Source organism: Arvicanthis niloticus, chromosome 7 (genome assembly GCF_011762505.2).
Source record: "Arvicanthis niloticus isolate mArvNil1 chromosome 7, mArvNil1.pat.X, whole genome shotgun sequence".
NCBI classification, from domain to species: Eukaryota; Metazoa; Chordata; class Mammalia; order Rodentia; family Muridae; genus Arvicanthis; species Arvicanthis niloticus.
Window position 1 is genome coordinate 65,710,084 of NC_047664.1, and position 21,731 is coordinate 65,731,814.

General features: G+C 45.0%; 1 protein-coding gene across 7 annotated transcripts in view; it reads left to right on the forward strand.

Moving 5' to 3' along the window:
* The window catches only part of Tbc1d1 (TBC1 domain family member 1), a 180,973-nt gene that overhangs the window by 68,627 nt on the left and 90,615 nt on the right, over positions 1–21,731 (forward strand). Inside the window, exon 1 of one of the 7 annotated variants that reach the window (XM_076938530.1) lies at positions 13,275–13,376. The exons of 5 other annotated variants lie outside the window; for them this stretch is intronic. The gene's annotated coding sequence lies outside the window, so the exon portion shown is untranslated. Of the gene's footprint in view, positions 1–13,274; positions 13,377–21,731 lie in introns of those variants that run through there. One more of the 7 variants, XM_076938529.1, reaches the window with a different exon arrangement.

Consider the following 21,731-nt stretch of genomic DNA (forward strand, 5'->3'; position numbering starts at 1 on the left):
TGCACTAGAGATTCATTTTACACAATAGGTTTGTCCTTAAAAACCTATCTGTGCACGTTGAAGCTTTTCACTTTTGTTTGTCTTTGAGACAGAATTTCACTATATAGTCCTGACTAGCCTCAAACATTCCATCTCTCTGCCTCTGCCTTCTGAAGTATATGTGTGTGTGTGGGGGGGAGGTTGCACATGTGTGTGTGGGGGGCTGAGGCTGCACACGTGTGTGGCAGGGCAGTCATTCTGTAAACTCATGGAGATCCTCCTGCCTCTTCCTCCTGTGTGTTGGGATTAAAGACATGAGCCAGCAGGTGTAGCTCACAACCTAGTTTTATAAGGCAAATATTTAAAAATGCTTTAGGAAAGGAATAATTTAAGTAATTGAATGCTAATTAATAAAACCAAGCTTTTTACATTTTGTCTTTGTTGACAGGCACATAAATGTTGGATACTTAAGAGTGCATCTGCTGTTTGCTAGGCTGCTGTGAGGAGCTGGGGGTGGGGTGGGGTTCAACTGTAGAGAGGTAGACTAGTTCCCTGTTTTTGTGGTCTTTACATTCTAATCAGGAGATGAGAAGCAAATGATAAGGTAGTTTCAGCTGGCAGTCAGCGCTAGGAAGAGGAGGAGAGAATTGTGAGGATGGTAGGATGAGTCGTGCACTTAAGCTTGCTCTGGGGCCCAGCAGCAGGGAGCTGGTACAGAGAGGTCACTCCAGGTCATGGAGGGGATTCTGGGCCAGGTGAATGAGCGTTCTAAATACTGGGCTGGGTGTGGACTTGCCGCTAATTACAGTGGAGAGCCAGAGATGGGAGGAAAAGAGTGATGCTGTCCACTGCTGCGAGCTGTGGAGGGTGTTTCTAGGACTGTGCTCAGGCTGGGCTGCTGTGTCTCTGTTAGGAGGTGACGGTGTTAACCTAGACTTGGGTAGTGAGGAAGGAAGGCCGAATCGTTGTTTTTCAGCTTTTGAAATGTTCTGTCTTGCTGGCTGTCCTCAGTCTGCTTTCCTAGAGCAATTTGTTGTTCAAGAGTACAAGTGTGTCTTGTTCTTTGATCAGCTGCTCCTAACCACAGCCTTCAGGCAAGTCCTGTCCTGGCTCCCAGCTCATATTTATTCACCATGGAGGTGCTCTGTGGGCTGAAGTAGCCCACTGTGGGTGCCAGCAATCAGCTGGACTTGTTCTTCCATTTTCCAGAACACAACACAGCCACTTTCAGAGTCCCCTTCCTGGGAGGGGTCCACCTGTGCTCTGTTCCAGTGTTTATATAGGCAACACTGCAGTCTTTTTTTTTGAGACAGGGTTTCTCTGTGTAGCCCTGGAACTCACTCTGTAGACCAGGCTGGCCTCGAACTCAGAAATCTGCCTCTGCCTCCCAAGTGCTGGGATTAAAGGTGTACACCACCACCGCCTGACAACATTACTTGAAGTCAGTCCTGTGTTGGTTTGTCCATGAGATGTAGCCTTAAAGCACAGATGCTTTCTTTATATTAATACTACATTTAATTACTGGTTGCTTAAGTTGAATAAGGAGTGAAGAATTCTTTCATAATAGTCAAACCATCCCTTGAACTTGGAAAATGTGCTGCCTCTGCTAAGCCCAGCTGGAGCGAGCCATTCTTAAGTACAGCCATGGGGTAGACTTTCTCTCTGCCTGTAGTGATGCAGACTGTCTTGGGCTGATAACTCCAGCGTAGACTGTGCTTATGAAGAGAGACTGAAGGACTGCTTCAGTGAAGACTGTCTCCAGCAGAACAGAGCCCAGAGCAGGGCTCTTCATGACAACAAGGTTAATCAGAGTCTGTTCCTTGGATGAGTGTGATAACTCATCTTAGGCTGCATGTCTGTATCCTAGTAGTCACTTCTGCCAAAACCCTTCCATCCTCTGCCTTGTCCTGGGGCATCTCTGATTAATCATTCATTGAATGAGTAGAGAATAACGGGAAGGGAAGGGAAGGGCGGGACTGGGTTTGTCAGACTTAGAAGTGCCTGGGGAAAGCCTGGAGTATGTATGGTGTGGGGACTGCAGTCTCTTGTAGGTGGGGGACACTGCATCAGCTCAGGTGAGGCTAGACAGGTGTGTAGGCACCTGGACACATGTGAAATGCGGCCTCCTTCAGAAAAGCTTTTATCCCAGGACAGTGGGGACCCTGTAAAGACCATGGCTTATTTTCCCTCCGACTGTAAGCTGTTGGTCCGCTGTGGGAGATGCCTTGTGCTGTAGTTAATAAAGTACTGTAGCTCTTCTGCTAGTCTGAAGTCACTGTGAAAACCAGCATGGGTGCTCTGTCCCAGTGTGTGTGAGTCACATGGGTATCCCAGGTAATGTGGCTGTGGTGTGGTTGGTCTAGATGGTGTGGCTGCTCTGGGGACCACACTGTGAGTAACAGGCTCTCCTGTTCTCTTTAAAACATATTCCATGATTTCACTTGGGTTTGTTGTTGTTTTTTTTCTTTTTGTATTTTGTTTTTTAATTATTTTTTGTTTCCTCTGCAAGAGAAACCTAAAAAAGAAAATCAGTGATCTTGAAATTGGCTGTCTAGGGAACCAGAGTGGAAGAAAAAGTTTGTACCTCATACACCATTGCCTTTTTAAAAAATTTTTTTAAATTTTGAATTTTTTTTTAATGTAGTAACCATTCAGTTTATTAAATTCAAAGTCTTTGGGCTTCACTCTTCTTTGTACTTATCTTTGTCCAACATAACATTAGAATATTGTCACAGTTTAGGGATTAGAGTCTTGTTTGATGAAAATGATACTTTGCCTCCTTTCTTCCAGATGTGACACTCCTGGCTTTTAATCCCAACACCTGGGATGGAAGAGGTGGGCAGATCGTTGGGAGGTTGAGGCTAGCTCAATTTACACGGGGAGTTGAAGGCAGTCAGGATACAATAAATAAGAAGGAAATGATGTTTGTCTCAGAGAAAAATTGAGTGGACAATGCAGAGGTTTTCTGCCCAGCCCTGCCTACACCTTCCTCACAGTTCCCCTACACTGGATTTGCTCTCTGGGTGTGGACAGAAGGAATAGTGAGCTGTCCCAGCCATCAGCATCCTACAGAGCAGTCTGATTGCCTTTGAAACCCTCTGTGCTCTGTCCATTCTCCCCTCTGAACCTGTGATGAACACACATCTTTCTTACTTGTGTATTTTTTGCCTATGGAGAGCATCGTGTAGTGGGAATCATAGCATGTACAGCTTTCCAGATTGGCTCCTTTTATCTAGTAATATACCTTTCTATTTTCTCATTTGTTTTTTAATTTTTATTGTATGAGTATGTGTGTTTTGCCTGCATGCATGTGGGCCGGGTGAGTGCCTACAGATGTCAGATGAGGGCATCAGAACCCTTGGAACTGTAGTTATGGGCAGTTGTGAGCCACTATGTGGGTGCTGGGAATCGCACTCCAGTTCTCTGCAAGAGCAGCTAGAGCTCCTGACAGCTGCACCATCTTCAGCCTCACAGCCCCTAAGCTTAATAGAGCGTTGTTTGTTTGTGTGTTTTGGTTTTTTAATGCTTAATAATATTCCATTATTTGGCTGGTTGTGGTTGACTCATTTCCCTTTAGAAGAGGACCTTAATTGTGTCTAAGTTTTGTCTCAGTTTTGGCAGTTATAACTAAAGCTACTACTATCACATTCATAGGCTGTTCTGGGGGCATACATTTCCTACATTTTGGGGTGGAGAGACTATGGAACATTTCTGGGTCACACAGTAGAGTCCATTTATTCTTGTGAGGGATGTTCAAACTGTGCATTTTTCATTTCTGTTAGCAATTAGGAAAGTTCCCATTGCTCTGTGTCCTTGCCTGGGTTTGGTGGTCTAATGTTAATAAGTGTGTGTGTGTGTGTGTGTGTGTGTGTAGCAGAGATGTTTTATGGCACACGTGTTACACTGACCATAGTAGACAGCAGAGCAGTTACAAAGTGCCAGGGACAAATGCCCAAGAGGGACTCTTTGGGTTGTGCCAAACAAGGAAGGACGCTCAGAGTTGGTCATGGTGACATGGTAAGGAAGAAGTCCTAGATCCTTTGAGACAAAGTGTGATGCCAGTGTGCTCTCCAGCAGCTGGAACCAGCTGTCTGTTTCCGTTCTTAGTTAGCATGTCTTGTCTCTGCTCACAGGGGATACAGGCTAGTCTGTTGGGACCCCGCCTCTTCTTTTCAGTTCAACTGGCATGTTCTCTTGGCTTCCACTCGTATCACATGGTGCAAATGTTTCTCTGAGGAAGATGACAGCTAAGGCCGTGAGCTGGGTTTTGATAATCTTAACAGGAATGTAGTATTCAACAATGTTTTGTTAGATTTATTTGAAAAAAGAAATAAGATGGGAAGGTCGTTTCCTAGTGTTCATGCTCTTTTCCTGCAGATTATTCTGTGTCTGTCATGTGTGATAACAAGGAGAGATGTGTGAGCTCTCTTGGCGTATTTTGACCCAGACTGTCCAGGCCAATTTTGCTGAGCCTGTTTTTTCAGTCTAAAAAAAAAACCCCCTTCATATCTGTTTGTTCTTTGTTTCCTTTTGTTTGTAAAAATCTATTTTTGACTAACATCAGAATCTGCATAGAAATTGAAGACCATTTGTAACCGTAGTCTGTTAGAACCTGGTTGGATGGGTAGTTGGGGTGAGTGGATGATGGTTACACACACAGTGTGAGGTGCTGAGGGAGCAGAGATGAGAGGACTCTCCCATCCTTTGAGCATCCTGCAGTTTAGGTGGAGGAGGAGACCTGTGAGGAAAGGTTAATTGCAATTTGACTATGGCTGTGTATGCATGGCTCAGCCAGGGTGATGGGGAGAAGGGAAGGTGAGGTCCGAGTGAGATCCTTAGGAAAGGGTAAACAGAGGTCACAATGTGGTAGGTTATGGGAAAGCATGGTTAGGAAGCACTAGTGGGGGTTTCCTGCTGTGCCTGAGCTATTCAGGGCTGCTTTCTAAGTCTGCCTGCCTTGTTTTTGACTTAAAAAAAAAAAAAGATTTGTTATTTTTAAATTGTGTGTGTGCGCGCATGTGTGCATGTGTGCGTGCATGTGTGCATATGAGTGTAGAAGGAAGCCAGATCCTGTGGAGCTGGAATTACAGGTGGTTGTGAGCCACCTGACTGGATGCTGGGGTCCAGACTCAGATCTCTGCGAGAGTTGCAAGTGCTCTTAAGTGCTGAGCCATAGCTCCAACCCGGTGCTTCTCAACCTTCCGAATGCTGAGACCCTTTAATACAGTTCCTCATGTTGTGTGACCTCCAACCATGAAGCTATTTTTGTTGCTGCTTTAAAGCTGTAATTTGGTGACTGTTATGTATTCTAATGTAAATACCTGTGATTTCCTGATGTTCTTAGGCGACCCCTGTGAAAGGTTTGTTTGATCCCTTCTGAAATGGTGGAGACCCACAGGTTGAGAATGGCTGTGAGTCCAACCTTGTGACTTGTTTTGGACGAGTCTTGTTTTTTCCTTTTACTCCCCTCCTGTACATTTTTTATTAGTTCTTTTGAGACGTTCATACAATGTGCTTTGATCTTAATCAACCCCTTCCCCAGACCGCTTTCAGATCCACCTCCCTTTCCCACGCCCCACATTTGTGTCCTCTTTCTAAACGGTCAAATCCGTGGTTGCTGCCTGTATACTCTTCCCACCTTCTGTTCCTCAACGCCTCCCATGTGTTTTCCTCTTTCCATCTCTTCCCTCTCATATCCCTGGCATGCGTATATACACATATGTATACATATGCATATATATTTATATATACACATATGTATACATATGCATATACATTATATATATATATGAATATATATTCATATTATTTCATATTCCTAAATACATGGATACAACCTGCTGAATCCATTCAGTGCTAATATGCCTCTGATTTCAAGACTAACTACTTGGTGTTAGATAATCAGTTATGGGGCTCCTCCATGGTGGAAGACTGTTTCTTCAGCTCTCAGCATCCCATAGTTACATGTAGTTATTGGTCTAGGGGTAGAGCCCCCATGGGATTTCTGCTTTATCATGTCTATCGGTGTCGTTGTTCAGGTCTCATTTAGGCAACCATATTGTAGAGGTATCATGAGTGAAGAAGCTTCACTCTCATTTCTATGAGAGACAGTTTGACAGATTTCCTGGTCCTTTGGCTCTTATCATCTTTCCACTCCCTTTCCCACATTCTTGTCTTTCAGAGCTGTCACAGCGGGGGAAGACTGTTGGTTGCTTTCCACTTTTAGTAGCTTGCACCTTCTGACACCAGTCTTTTTTAACCTTGGGGAAGGCCTATTATTTTAATATTGGGACTTGGGTAGATTCAGAAGTGAAGGAGCCTTTTCTTTCATCGCATCACATCCTGTTAATGGTTGTGGCTCACGTGTGGTAATTCTGATGGAACTTAGTCCTGTTGTTCAAAGTAAGTGGAACGGAGCTTTGAATGTGATTCTGTTTGCTCTTTTCTGCATAAAGAAGCTGGCAATGAACCAGAGCAATGAAGTCAGTTTTGGTCACTAAGTTCTCATAACTAGTTTATGGCTAAACTTAACCCCAAATTTCTTGTCCCTGGGTTGTGTATACATTAAATATTGTCTTGCTGACTTGTGAGTCAAAGCTATGCATATCTTTGGAACAATGTATTGTATTCCTTATAACTTCATCTGACCACATAAGTGCATGCTTGTGGATTTCAGATCATGATGGGCATGGGAAAGGGACAGGGGTGGGTGGGGATTATGAGCAATGGTTGGGGTGAGTGGAGAACCTTTGACCTATGAAGGGTGTCATTAACATGAAGCCTATGGTCTGGGAGACAGGCTGTGTGAACTGTGTGCAGGTAGAAAGTGTGAGACCTGTTGGGGTTCAGTGTGGCAGTGTTCCCTGCCACTGGGCTGTGGTGACACACTGGTCCATTTATTTAGTTCTCTTGTTTCCAGGAAGACTCATAGGAAATGAGCTACATGTATAATGTATTTCCTTTTGTTCAATAAGGGTAATTGATTTTGTTTGGAAAAGCATTACCTATATTGGGCATTTAAGAGGAGGGAAACTTGAGTTAGCATTAAAACACCAAGGAAAGGAAGAGATGTTTACATATCTGAACACTTTATGTGTGCCAGCCATTATAATGGGAGTAGTCAAGTTCCATAACTTTCCTGACTCTTGGAGTAATGATGATCCTAGTGTGGTTATTGGCTCTTCTTCATATGTGTTTTGCTGTTGTGTGCATGGGGAATATAAAGAAACCAACATTTAGAGAAGCTAGGTAACTTATCAAAGCCATTTTAACATTTAAAAAATTATTTATTCTACTTTATGTGATGTATTTTGCCTGAATGTACGTCTATGCACCATGTGTACAGTGCCAGTGGAGGCCAGAGGAGGGAGTTGTATCCCCTGAAACTGGAGTTGATAGCAGTCATGTGGACGCTGGATTGAGCCCTAGTTCTCTGCAGAGCAACCAGTGCTCTTTAAAGCGCTGAGCCACTCCTCTTACCCCATCATAACTATTTTTAAAGTTATGCTTTTATGGACAGATAAAGTTATATTTACTATACCTACCATGATGTTTTGGCATATCTACAGTACAGAATGACTAAATCTAGCTGACTGGCGTACACCTTATCTTACATCCTCACTATTTTTATGGGGAGACACTCCATATCTGTTGTCTTAGTTCTTCCCAAGAGTATGATGCATTACTAGCTGTAGTCACTGTGTTGAACAACACAAGTCATAACTGCTAAGATTAAAGGTTGAGTTATATGGCTCTAAGTACATCAGGCTTTATCTGTGATAGCTGTGCTGTCTGGGTAGGAGATTTTCTCATGAAACCAGGTTGGCAGAACTTGGAAAGGATCTTGTTCACAGAGAAGTGGAACTCCTTTTCTTAGGAGGAAGGTATAAAATGATCAACTCTAGCCTGCCTTTGAAAATCAGTATACAGCTGGGCGGTGGTGGCGCACACCTTTAATCTCAGCACTTGGGAGGTAGAGGCAGGTGGATTTCTGAGTTCGAGGCCATCCTGGTCTACAGAGTGAGTTCCAGGACAGCCAGAGCTACACAGAGAAACCCTGTCTTGAAAAAACAAAAAACAAAACAAAACAAACAAACAAACAAAAAAAGAAAATCGGTATACAAGGGTGAAGCTAGTTGTGGGTAACATACTTTCAGTTTCCTTACATATCAGGAGTTCCTGGCCAGACAGAAAGAAACCATGATGGAAAGTTAAAGATGGGTCAGGATTGGAAGGATGTTATGGGCAATGAGGTAGACCCAAGAGGTCAGTTTCCAGGTAATAGAGTTTTCATTGTATTGGTTACTGGATTCCCCACCCCACCCCCTTCTTCTTTACTCCCTCTCCTCTTTCCTTTTCCGGGTTCCTTCCTTATCCTTGTCTCTGTAGCTCAGGCTGGCCTGGAACTCATGGATTCCTATCTAGACCTTCAGTGCAGGGATTGTGGGTTTGCACCGTCACGTGTCGCTTGCCAAGCTTTCTTTAGCTTGGATTTATAGAAATAACTGATACAACTGAATCTTTCCAGTCAGTCTCTTCAGCTTGGGTGTCTTAGACTTTCCTGGGTCCCAGTTGCTGATAGAGGAGCACAAGGTTTTGAATGACCACTGCATTCTTGTTCATGTGGAATCTGTTTCTGGGATTGTAGCTTGGACCAGAATCATAAATCTTCCACCATGTCCAATAAGAGGGATCAAGTCGTTGGAGTCAGTTCTGTCTCACTGTTTCTAAATGTCAATAAAACGAGATTAATAGTTTTCCTTCAGGCTACTTAACATTTAGCTATTTAGTATAGAACAATTCCTGGGCAGATTACCACTTAAGCATGGTTCATCAACACCACCTCATGGCATTTGTGGGTAGAGAAGACTGCAGTTGCCTGCTCTGTTTCTTCTTTTCATTTACTATTGTTACCATTGCTATTCTCTAATGGTGGTGGGACTTGAACCTAGGGCCCTGTGGGTGCCAGGCAAGCACTCTACCACTGAGCTACAATCACAGCTCTTCCTCTACTTAAACATAAGAAAAATGGAGCCCTCTGTGGCTGAGGGGATTACAGCTAGGATGTTTACAGCTAGGGGCCAGGGAAGTGGCTCAGTGACTAGGAACACTTGGTGTTCTACTTTGAGGACATGAGTTCAAATCTCCCAACACCCATGTGAGAATCCCGGTATTAGCATGTGCACACCTACCACCACAGCACTGTGTGGGGTAGAGATAGGAGGAGCCCTGGGAATGTAGCTCTGGGTTCAGTTAGAGACCCCCCACATCAGAAACATAAGGTAGAGAATGGCAGAACAGAACATGGCACCTGGCATCCTCTAACCCGATCCTGCTTCTGCATGCATGCACAATATGTAATCCCACATGCACACTTGTACACGACCACCCCCTCACCCATGCACTGACAGGGAATCCCGACTAGTGCTGCCTGTATCTTTCTGTGCTTGCTGCCATGCTTAGGTGCTGCCTGTTGCTTTGTCAGATGGTGCTGGAGTTAACCAGAAGCTCTGTCAGTAGGACAGAACGAGAACACGATGCTCTGGTCAGGCATCAGCTCGCTCAGATCAGATAAGAGGAACTTGGGGCAGAGAATTACACTGGTCTCTGCCACCTGGAGCCTGAATGTCATTGTCCAAGGTCACAACTCTGTGCCTTCCCCCTTTGCTGAACCAGGCTCTACAGTTTCTGCTCCGTTTACTCTCAGTATACTGGGAAGAAGTTTTTACTGCCAAGATTTTTTTTTTGAAGATTAATTTTTTGCTGGATTTTTTAATTGGCTATTTTCTTTATTTACATTTCAATTGTTTTCCCCTTTCCAGGTCTCTCCTTGGGAAGCCCCCTACTCCCTCCCCCCATGAGAGTGCTTCCCCCCACCCACCCACTCCTGCCTTCCCACCCTGGTATACTGGTATTGCCAAGATTTTTAAACTAGAAAAGTTGGCCAACCAAAGACAAAGACACACCAATTTTGGAAAACTATAAAAATAGGAAGGAAGTTTATTTGTTGGGTGAAGTTTACATTTGTAGGCCTGCTAAAGGCAGAGAATTAGCCAAGAATGGTATTTTGAGGAAGTTATTTTTACTGGGTGGACCCAAAGGAAACCAGTCATTAGGTGAAAATAACCCAAGATCTTTGAGACAGTATTTGCTTACAGTCATTTGTGACTGTTCTATTGTCAAGGTTTTCAAATTTGGCTTCAGAATAAACAAAAACCCACTTATGAGTAATAAGCTACTGGCTCCTTGCTTTTGATTATTAACAAATTATATGGTAAGCATGAAATACTACTAGTAGACATACTATGGTCAAGGCCTTCTTATTGTTCCAGAAATAGCCATGTTCCCAAGTTTCCAAGTGAGTGGAAGGATTTCTAAAATATTTTCACTTCTGGAAATCCATGACTAATGCCTAGGAATTTACATCACCCTGATGTTTCAGTCCGTTCCACTTGATTTTGGTGTACATGAGAGAACACTACACTGAGGCAGCTCTCTAGTGTGTTAATCCACACTAGAGGCTGTGGTGTGTGGTGTGTGGTGTGTGGTGTGTGGTGTGTGGTGTGTGGTGTGTGGTGTGTGGATGGCTTTTCTTCCAGGAAAAGTATCCTGTGTTAGACCAGGAGAGCACCCAACCCTGCTCTGATGTTCTGTCGTCACCTCCTGTTCAATGGACTGGTATGGTGACTTTAGACATTTGCTGAGATTCTTGCCTGCTCCAGACTCTTTGTGTGGGTTGGTACTTACTGTGCAAGTCCACCATGGTGCACACCAAGTGAGACCTTACCTAGAGAAGGCAGGTATGTGCAGAGGAGTAATTAGAATCAGAATTACCTGTAGATGGTTGTCTTACATAGAGTTGTCTTTTAAAATGTTATTTCCAGAGGGCTGGGAGATGGTTTAGTCAGCAAAGGGCTTAGTAAAGGGCTAGCTGCATTAAGTCAGGTCCAGTCCCTAGCACCCATGCGGATGGAGTCTCATTGTGAGTGAATCCAAGCCTGTGATCCCAGCATTGGGGTGGGATGGGGTAGGATGGGGTAGGATGGGGTGGGATGGGGTAGGATGGGGTAGGATGGGGTAGGATGGGGTAGGATGGGGTAGGATGGGGTAGGATGGGGTGGGATGGGTAGGATGGGGTAGGATGGGGTAGGGTGGGGTGGGATGGGGTAGGATGGGGTAGGATGGGGTGGGATGGGGTAGGATGGGGTAGGATGGGGGCTGAGACATGAGGAACCTTGGGCCTCATTGGCTAGCTTGTCTAGTTGACTCAGGTTTGTGAGCTCCAAGTTCAGTTGGGGACCCTGTCTCAAAACTAAGTGAGCCAGAGAGTTCAGCAGCTAAAAACAGCTCTTCCAGAGGGACCGGGCTTTATTCCCAGCATCCACTGAGTTCTGACAAATGTCTGCAACTCCAGTTCCCCGGGACCTGAAACTATCTTCTGACCTGTGAGGTTGCTGCACATTTGTGGTGCACCAACATATATGCACACCCATCACATAAAACAAAAATAAATCTATCTTTAAAAAAATGTTGTCAAGTGATAGAGGAGAACACCTGGCATTGACGTCTGGTTTTCACATGCCTGTACATACGTGCATGTGTGCATACCTTCACACATAAATGAATGAACACACAGCATGTTTTCCGTTCATGAGCCACAGATATGCCCTGGGTGTGAGTATTTAGAAGGGACTGCAGTGACCTGGAGCACCTGTGTGCTGACTGAGGTGTGTGGGTTTTGCATTGCTCTAGTACGTGCATGCTTCATCTGGAGTGGGTAGATGGCAACAGAGTGGAGGGAAGGGTGACTCTGCCCCAAGTCTGTCAAGCTGATCCAGGGTGGGTGCCGAAGATCTTCACTCTCACGAAGCACTGCTACTAAGCATGGAGTGAAAAACTGGTAAGGTTTGGGTCCCAGAGACGTCCCTACATCATGTTTCTAGGCACAAGGGCATGTGTTGTTCTTCTATTATTATCATTATTTATTTGGAGGCTTGGGGGTTTAAGCCAAATAAGGAAATCTGTCACCAAAGATTACTTCATCCCTGCATCATCAGACAAAGCAGAGTGAGTCTATGACTGGGAAAACAGCCTTGACTGGGAATGTCTGGCTAGTTCTGTGCACCTGAGTTTGTTACTTGATGCCAGTCACTCTAGCCCTTTGTGCCTTCTTTACCTGGTCTCTAAAATGAGCAGGGTGTGTGGGTTAGTGAGTGAGTGAATGAGTGAACGGTGCCACCCAGGAGTTATGGAAGAAACTGAATGAGTGTAGGCATGGAGGAAGGAATGTTCTAGGTGGAGGGAGACTCAGGATACCTGTGATTGACAGAGTGCTGTTTGCAGGGGAGCTGAGTGAGGTAAGGTAGTTAGTTTATTCACACTCCGTTGGGGAGGACCTCCAGGACAGAGGATACCTGTGTTTTGGTAGAGGTTAGAGAAGGAGGGTCCTTGAGCAGAAGACTGCTCTCAGGATGTGTGGAGAGCAATGAGTAGATTCAGAGATAGCCCAGTGGCAGAGCCTGGCTGGGGTGAGAGCCTTGCTGGGTAGGATCTGGCTGGATTAAGTACCGGCTTGACCAGCTTGAGACCTGGGCTCATGCTGAGGGATGAATAGTGTGCACCCTGACGGTTCAAAGTTGGCAGAAAGGAGTGAGTAGAAAGAAGCCTCTTGCCAAGTGTGAGCAAAGCACTTGGAACCAGGGAATAAGGAGGGATTCTTTAAAGAAGTGGTGGGCCATTTGAGTCCAGTTTAGGAAACAATTCAAAGGTATAATTGTAAATTGAGCGGTCCACTGTGGAGCAAAGGGTGGCAAGCATCTGTACTGGCAAGCAGTAGAGGAAGACACCCGCACCTAAAGTTCTCTGGTACAGCCGAAGGAACCCAGAAATCCTCTGCTGGGTTTGAGAGAGCAGATGTTTTAACAGTAGTACAAGATGGCTGTGCAGTGCATATGAACGGCATCTAAAGGAGGCCGTTGACTCGCACACCACTCATACCCTACCCTTCCCGGGCTTATTCTGATGTTATTTTCCCTCTTGTCTTTTTAAGTCAAGATGGAGTGTCACTTTGAAAAGTGTGGTTAGGATTCAGAGGCTTTCGTTCCCTCTTGGTAGATGGAATTTAATTGTAGTGGGAGTTCAGCCTGAGCAAGTCTCAACTTCTGGCCACACTGGAGTGCTATCGGGCCTGGGAGAGCCAACCAGCTGTGGGCTGGTTCCCAGCAGTAGTCCTTGTCGGCTGCAGTCTCCTTCCTTATCTCGTCAGGCTTGGTTTCTGTGTTGGTTCTCTAGGAATGTTCCTGATAGAGAATGTCTGATCCTGTGAATGATAACAGCGTCTCCTCAGTGGGGGAAGAAAACTGAGTTCTGCATGCCCTGTGCTCAGCAGGCCCTTGAAGGTAAAGACGGTAAGCAGGTTCTAGGGGCTCACCACCTGCACCCCACTCCTTAAATAATAATAATAAAAAGATACAGAAACTGCATGTATTTATTGTGTACTTGGTGACATTCGAACCACAACTCAGTGTGTAACTCCCTCACCTGTTTCTCATTTGCTCATATGTAATGTTAAAGCCTTTTCTGGGGATAGATTTGCTCCCTGGGAGTTGGAGGCCCTTCCTAGATGTAAGTCCTTGGCTCCTTCCCCCATTCTCTGCTCAGAGCTTTGCACACACTACACCACCCTCATTGCTGCTTTTGAAGTCTCTAAAATCAGAGCCTGTGCGGCCTGATCAGCAAGAGGAACTGTGGGGTCATGACCCTTCTCTTGATGTGAGGTTGACATGTCTCCTAATGCACTAAGGTTCTGTTCCTTCCATTCTTTGGATATCCAGGTCATTCCGTGGGCTTATCCCAGACTTACAGCCAATTCAGGTCCTTAAATCTCCTTCACATGTACCTTTGGCAGGCAGAGTCTGCCATGGGTTCTTTCCTGCTGAGAGGGGTTTTCATGCTTGCAACTTACAATTTACGTATATCACTGCTCCTGATGTGGAAGGATTTTTTTTTTTTTTTAACTTTCTATTTAATAGCTTATTCACCGGTAAAAGCCCTTACCTGACTATAGTAGTCAGTAACTTTGAAAAGACCAGTTTAAGAAAAAAGTATATATGTTTTTGCTGACAGAGTTCTAAAATAGGACACCTTCAAGCTCACACAGATCTACCTGCATCTGTCTCCCAAGTTCTGGAATTAAAGAAGGGAGTGCTACCTGCAGACCCCCAAAGTGTGCTTTAAATTTTTAAAAACCCTTTAAAGACTGTAACACTAACACATATGGAGTATCGGGTACGAGTATGAGAATAACAACTGCTCCGTTACTGCCGTCAGAGTCTCCACATGCAGCCCCACGCAGAGCAGCCCCACTGCTTTAGGAAGGTCTGTTTAACACGATGTCTGGGTTGGGTGGGGAGACGGCTCAGCCTGTAGAGGTGCTCGCTGTACAAGCCTGGAAATGACTTTGATCCCTAGAAACCACATGAAGGTGGGCAAAAAGAGCCCATGGCAGAGGGTTGCTGCGGGACCTCTGCTTGCAGACCACGGCGTGTGGATGCCCTGTACACATCACGTGTACACAGTAATGATTACATGATCTCACTTAGGATGAAAATATGTGGAAGAACAGCTTTTCATACACATTTGCTTTATTAGTTCTTTTGAAAAATGGGTCAATTTGAGGCGGTCATGGAGAGGGGTTGGAGAGAAGAAAAGGAAAGGGAAATGATGTAATAATTTAAAATAAATCAATTATCTTGAAAACAATTCCATCATTTTGGCCAGCATACCACAGTGGTCTGAGGATTTAGTTTGCACTACCCAGCATCCTGGTTTCACCCATGACACAATGGCACAATGTCCTTTTTTAATTATATTTTTATTATTTTTTATTGTTTGGGAATAAATCTCCCTAAAAAAGAACTTGTGCACAGATTTACAGGTCCCACCCTGTGTATGTGTGTGTGTGTGTGTGTGTGTGTGTGTGTGTCTGTGTCTGTGTGTGTGTGTGACTAGTTCTCGACCACTGCCAGCATCCTCCGCTGTCCCAGGGTGCCCTCCATGCAGTTGCCGTTCTTGCCCATTGTAATCTGAAATGCTTCTCTGACTCCTCCTTGCTTCCCAGTCTTGATTGCCACTGCCTGGGTCAAGGCTACTAATCTCTCTTGGTTGCTAGTTTCTTCCCTCACCAGCCATGTACCCTGTGTATACATGGTGTGAGGAATAACACCATGTCAGAAATTTGGCTTTTTTAAAAAGAGGGTGTCCACAGAGCTGTGTAAAGAATTGTTGGGCACATTTTCCCCAAAGCTATAAGGAAAGTTAGAAGTTGAAGCCTTTCTATTGTTTGTTTCCATTTTAACCTATACACTGTTTACCTGTAACACACTGGAACATTTTCAGGTAACTGTGAATTGAAGTATTGTTAGATTTCCCATTTTATACATGTAGAAAAACTAGAAGCTGCCATTCTTGGGCCATATGTGTTAAAGGACATTTGCAGGGTCCATGGAAACAAATCAAACCTGGTATGATCTCCAGTACATCTGGAGTGAGACAGAGACTCTCGGTGTTAGGTACCCTGGGAGTTGATGGAAAAGCATTCTAGAACTAGAGCCTCTTGCCTGATTGTCAGATGTGAACCCAACCCAAACAGCAGATTCTTGAAGTGAGGTTGCAAAGAGTCCAGCTGTCAGGGATGATGGGCTGGCAGTTGAAAATACTCAACCTTCTGTCAGTTCTGTATTGGATTAAGTTATGTACAAGGACTAATTGGACAATAAATTATATCAGCCTTAAATTGTGTACTTGTAACATTTGGAGCAAGCTGTAATGTGTTTTGCATTGATGAATTTATGGCATATGTAAACCAATTTTGTTACTATAACTAATAGACAATTGAGTTTTATTCAGAGCTTACTTTCTTCAGGAATTACATTTTGTCCTTTTAAATGAGAGACTTCAGTTATAGCTTTCCATTTCAGCTGGCTTTGGGATGGCAGTGATGGCTTTGGTCATACACATGCATATAACACACACACACACACACACACACACACACACACACACACACACACACACATCTACCATGGCCCAAAGGGAGATGAATGAGATGGGTTGTGGCATTGGGAGACACAACTCAACATTGTTGATCATATACTCTGAGTTCTCTGCACAGGTATAGAAAAAACTTTGAGGGTGTCAGTACAAAGCAAAGTTGTGTTCAGTAAAGGAAGCAGGGAAGTTTATTAAGCAAAAAGATTTTTCAAAACAGTGGAGTGTTCTCTTTAGAAGACATGAAGAGATATCAAGAGAGTTAGGTCTTTGGGGTTTTTGGATAGCTCATTTAATGGGCAAACTTCAGTGGAATCGGGATTATTCTTGAGTATTGTTGGTTGGATGATGGGGCCAATTCCAGGAATGGAAGGCTCTCTTGTCTCTCAATATGTTTTCCCCAGATGTCAGATGCATGATGGGAGTAGACAGTTTTGTAAAGCTAAGGATATGGAGATGCCATTATAAGTAAATCAAGGGATCCTGGTGATTTTAGTCAGCCATGTTGGTCCTAGCCAGTTTTGAGTTGTCTTGCTAAACAGTGAGTCTGTGGTTATATCAGCCTTCAGGCCCCTTGCTCCTTGCCCCCAGCCCTTGTGCCTATCCACCCTTCTTTTGTCAGAGTCCTTCCTAGAGAGATTCTCTCCTGGACTCCTTCAGTTCAGTGGTCCTTAACCTGGGCTCAGAGGATAAGAAGTTGGGTACATGCAGTTGGATGGGGAAAACAGTATATTACATCTCTGTTTTCATCAACTTCCAATTAAAATCTAACTTTTTCCTCTCATCGTTAATGAACTCAGTAAGATTCATTAGCAGCTCCTATAATGGTAATAGCAATAAAATCAACATTTTTTTTATGGATGTGGTGTGTGTGTAGAGGTTAATGCATCTTCTGCGTCTTTCCACTTTGTGGTTTTGAGACAGTTTCTCTCTGAGCCTGGAGCTCATCAGTTGGCCAGACTAACTTGCCAGGGAGTTCCAGGAATCCTCCTGTCTATGTACATATTCCCACCTCCTCCCAGCACTGGGGTTAAAGGAGTTCACTGCCATGTCGAATTTTGTAAGGACACTGGATCAAGACCCAGTCCTCATGCTTGTGTGGCAAGCACTCTACTTCCTGAGCCACCCCCTCTCAGCCCCCACACCCCTACTACAAATACCGCTGATGTGAAGTCTTTGGAAATATTTTTCCCTACACCAACATCAAGTTCTGCAAATTTCCAGGCACCAGCTCAGTTCAGTTCTGATGCTAATCACTCCACAGTTAGAGCATAGGCAAGGGCTCAGTCCCACAGCACTGCATCTACTGCAGGACTCAGTCCCACAGCACTGCATCTACTGCAGGACTCAGTCCCACAGCACTGCATCTACTGCAGGGCTCAGTCCCACAGCACTGCATCTACTGCAGGACTCAGTCCCACAGCACTGTATCTACTGCAGGGCTCAGTCCCACAGCACTGTATCTACTGCAGGGCTCAGTCCCACAACACTGCATCTACTGCAGGGCTCAGTCCCACAGCACTGTATCTACTGCAGGGCTCAGCCCCACAACACTGCATCTACTGCAGGGCTCAGTCCCACAGCACTTTATCTACTGCAGGGCTCAGTCCCACAGCACTTTATCTACTGCAGGGCTCAGCCCCACAACACTGCATCTACTGCAGGGCTCAGCCCCACAGCACTGCATCTACTGCAGGGCTCAGTCCCACAGCACTGTATCTACTGCAGGGCTCAGTCCCACAGCACTGTATGCACTGCAGGACTCAGTCCCACAGCACTGTATCTACTGCAGGGCTCAGTCCCACAGCACTGTATGCACTGCAGGGCTCAGTCCCACAGCACTGTATCTACTGCAGGGCTCAGTCCCACAGCACTGTATCTACTGCAGGGCTCAGTCCCACAACACTGCATCTACTGCAGGGCTCAGTCCCACAGCACTGCATCTACTGCAGGGCTCAGCCCCACAACACTGCATCTACTGCAGGGCTCAGTCCCACAGCACTTTATCTACTGCAGGGCTCAGTCCCACAGCACTTTATCTACTGCAGGGCTCAGCCCCACAACACTGCATCTACTGCAGGGCTCAGCCCCACAGCACTGCATCTACTGCAGGGCTCAGTCCCACAGCACTGTATCTACTGCAGGGCTCAGTCCCACAGCACTGTATGCACTGCAGGACTCAGTCCCACAGCACTGTATCTACTGCAGGGCTCAGTCCCACAGCACTGTATGCACTGCAGGGCTCAGTCCCACAGCACTGTATGCACTGCTGGTCTCTGTCCCACAACACTGTATGCACTGCAGGGCTCAGTCCTACAGCACTGTATCCACTACAGGGCCATTTGTGTGCCCCAAGATTCCATTCTAACCAATACAATCAGTTTCACTCCACCTATTCTGGATTCAGTAATTTGCTAGTGGCACATGAAGCTCAGAAAGTTCTTTTCTTATATTTCCTCATTTAACAAAGATACATCTGGGGAGGAGCCAAATGGAAGAAATAAATAGAGCAAGATTTCCATTAGAGTAGAGACCAGCCTGTCCCACCTGCCTGTGCTCCCATGCCCTCTGAGTGTGCCATCTCTCTGTGTTCGCCAAATGGGGAGCTCTGGACCCCATTATTTTAGGGGAATTTTTGTAGGTTATATTATTGAGGTGTTACTAGTTCATTAATTAACTTGGTTGCAACCTTTGCCCAATTAAGAGTTGGTGATGGAACCAAATTTCTAAACCTCATATGATTGGCTTCTAAACTCTCCGGAGACCTACCCTGAGTCACTCATTAACAGAAATTCAGGTATGGGAAAGTGTCATATTATGAATAACAAAAGACTTACCACATGCCACTCACTCAGCAAGTTCCAAGAATTCTGTCTTAAGCCTCTTGCCTGGAGCCATGGCCAGTCCTCACTCTGTTAGTATTTTCACACTGGACTACAGATGAGACATTTTGTAAAATGCTCTGCATATTACTGTTGAGTGATAATAATTACCGTAGAATGTGACTCACCAGTGAGTATTGTTAAATATGGCAACAAGATGCAGGATCAAAATTATTTTTATTAGAATATCAAATTCTTTTCTAGTCCCTTGGGTACCATTTTTTATATACTGTAAAACTTAATTTTGAGAAGGGATAGGCTTCACCAGTTTTTGAAAAAAAATAAAACTTAAGACTCAGTTTTTGTTTTTTGCGTGCGTGTGTGTGTGTGTGTGTGTGTGTGTGTAGAAAATTACCTTGAGAAGACATGGTGAGCCACGTGGAGGAAAAAGGCCCTGTAGCTGTAGATGTTTCCGGACTAGGACTGTGGCTGATGTTGTTTCAGGACTTTAAAGATGCATTAAATGTGTATCATCTTTGGGGCTGTGGTGGCACATACATGCCTTTTATCCCAGCACTTGGGAGGCAGACACAGGCAGATCTCTGTGAGTTTGAGGCCAGCCTGATTTACAGAGCAAGTTCCAGAACACCAAGGCTACACAGAGAAACCCCGTCTTCACCACAGCGCCCTCCTTCCCGGCCCCCTTTTAGAGAAGGATGGATTATTGAAAAATGACAGTGATTGTGTTTGTTTCTTCCGTGGTTCTTGAGATTGGCTCTTAGGCCATGCAGGTCAGGCTAGGGCCTCTGAGAGAAGGCAGAGGCAGAGGACTAGGGCAGAGGCAGGCTTATACCTTTCCTGTGTTCATTCTGTGCATTAGCAACAGGTCTGCATCTTGTTAGCCTTAAAATGATGGACCTCTCAGGGACAGCAGTGTAGACATACCTCGGTGGGTATGCATTCAGACCTGAGGCCCCAGGGACTGGCGAGGGAGAAGGATGCACAGGGATGCTTTTGGAATCCTACTTTGTAAAGGAGGGAGCGAAGGAAGCATGCAGAGTGTGAAAACCTCTGTTTGCAGTGGGCCTGCATTTGGATGAGCTCTTTGCTCCTGTTAAGGTTCAGATACTTAGAATGAGATCAGAGGCTCTGGCTCTCTTGGCTAGTTGTAGTTGTTTATGAATTTGGGGCTGTGCTCATTCTGCTGAGAAAGAACGTTACAATTTGGTTCAGTTTCTGTGGGTTAGGTAGAGTGTGTTCAGCAGTGTTTCCTATCAGTGTGAGAATGTGGTTCCCAGCCTGTGTTTAAGTTGCTGAGGTTTTGAGATAGAAGCGCAGCCTCCTCCCCGAGGTCTGTTTCTTATTTCCTATCACCCAGCTCCTATGGGGCTTTCCTCTTTTCTTCAGGTCCCCTAAGGAAGGAAGGCCTTATCTTTTACGTAAGAAATGAAGTCTTGCCTTTGGAGATCTGGCCAGAAACCCAGAAAATCCCTTTGCTGTGTTTTTGGTCTGGTGGATTCTGCTTATAGGTATTCTGCATTCTGCACAGGATGTATGTGGAATTCCAAAGTGAGAGTGTTCAGGGCCTCATGCATGACATCACCCCCTGCCCAGCCCCTGCCATCAGGACAGACACCTCTGAACGCAGACATGGACCCCATGCATGGAAAGGAAACAGATATTTCCAAGTGGCACATTTTGGCGGAAGTGTGAGGCAGTGTTAGAAACTTTGCAGATGACCTGTGTCTTCCTGTCCAGTTTTGTCCACGGGTACCCAGTGTGGTTATTTCCCTGTCACTTTGCATCACAAGCAGGGCATGGGGCGACTGGGCAACAGTTCAAACAGTGATTCACTTGGGCTCTGTTTCTGAACATTGTTTTTCAAATATGGCCAATTTTACTAAATCTTTTCTTGCATAGGAGATTAAAACTGGAGTTAAATTGGACATGCTGGGTACTTTGGTGGCTGGTTTTATTTTAAGAAGGGCTAAAAGTGGGGAACGCTGATGTCATCTGATGTGTACTTCACAGTTTCTTTAAAACCATCAAGACTCCTTTCTCTGTCCTCCTCGTGTGCTTAGCATTTCCCTCTGTGACCCATGGTGTCCACCTTGGTCAGTCTTTCTCCTGTGCTCAGTCTTCTCTCTGTTGTAGTCAGACTTGGTAGTTCTGTCTGCCCATGTCTGTGAAATGTGGTTGGAACTCACCATGCGGTTTGGTTGGGACCCACCATTGCTGTGTAGCTGCTTTTGCCCCATTCATCCTTGGCTGAAGTCTCAAATAACAAATTGTTTGGCTTAGTGAGCATTGCACAGAGGAGTCATTCCTGTGATGGAAAAGCCTCACTTTAGGGTCTGATGAGGGACAGGTGATAAAGACCTGGACCCAGCTGACATTAGGAAACGGCATGAGGGATAGGTCTCTTCTAAAAATGCAGATGCTAGGGCCCTGCCTCCCAGTGGACAGTCCCCTTTAGACTCTGGCAACAGACATAAGGGTTTAGGAACACTGACCACTTTGGTGCACAGCCCACTTTGAGTTAAGATTTGATGTATTCAGTGTGGAGGGATTAGACTGAGGACCCATGTTTTATCCAGATTATATTCGGCAAGCTAAAGAGTTCTAACAGCATTAGTGCTGCCAACCAATGCTCCAACTTTTCAGATTGTTTTAGAAACTGTACAGACTAATTTCTTAACTTTGTTTGCTCTGTGCGTGTATGTGGTATTTGTAATGTATTTATATGTGCTATGTGCATGGTGTGTGTATGTAGTGTATGTGTTGTATTTATATGTGCTGTGTGCATGGTATGTACATGTGGTATATGTGTATGTATGTATGTATGTATGTATGTTTGTATGTATGTATGTTGATATCATGTGT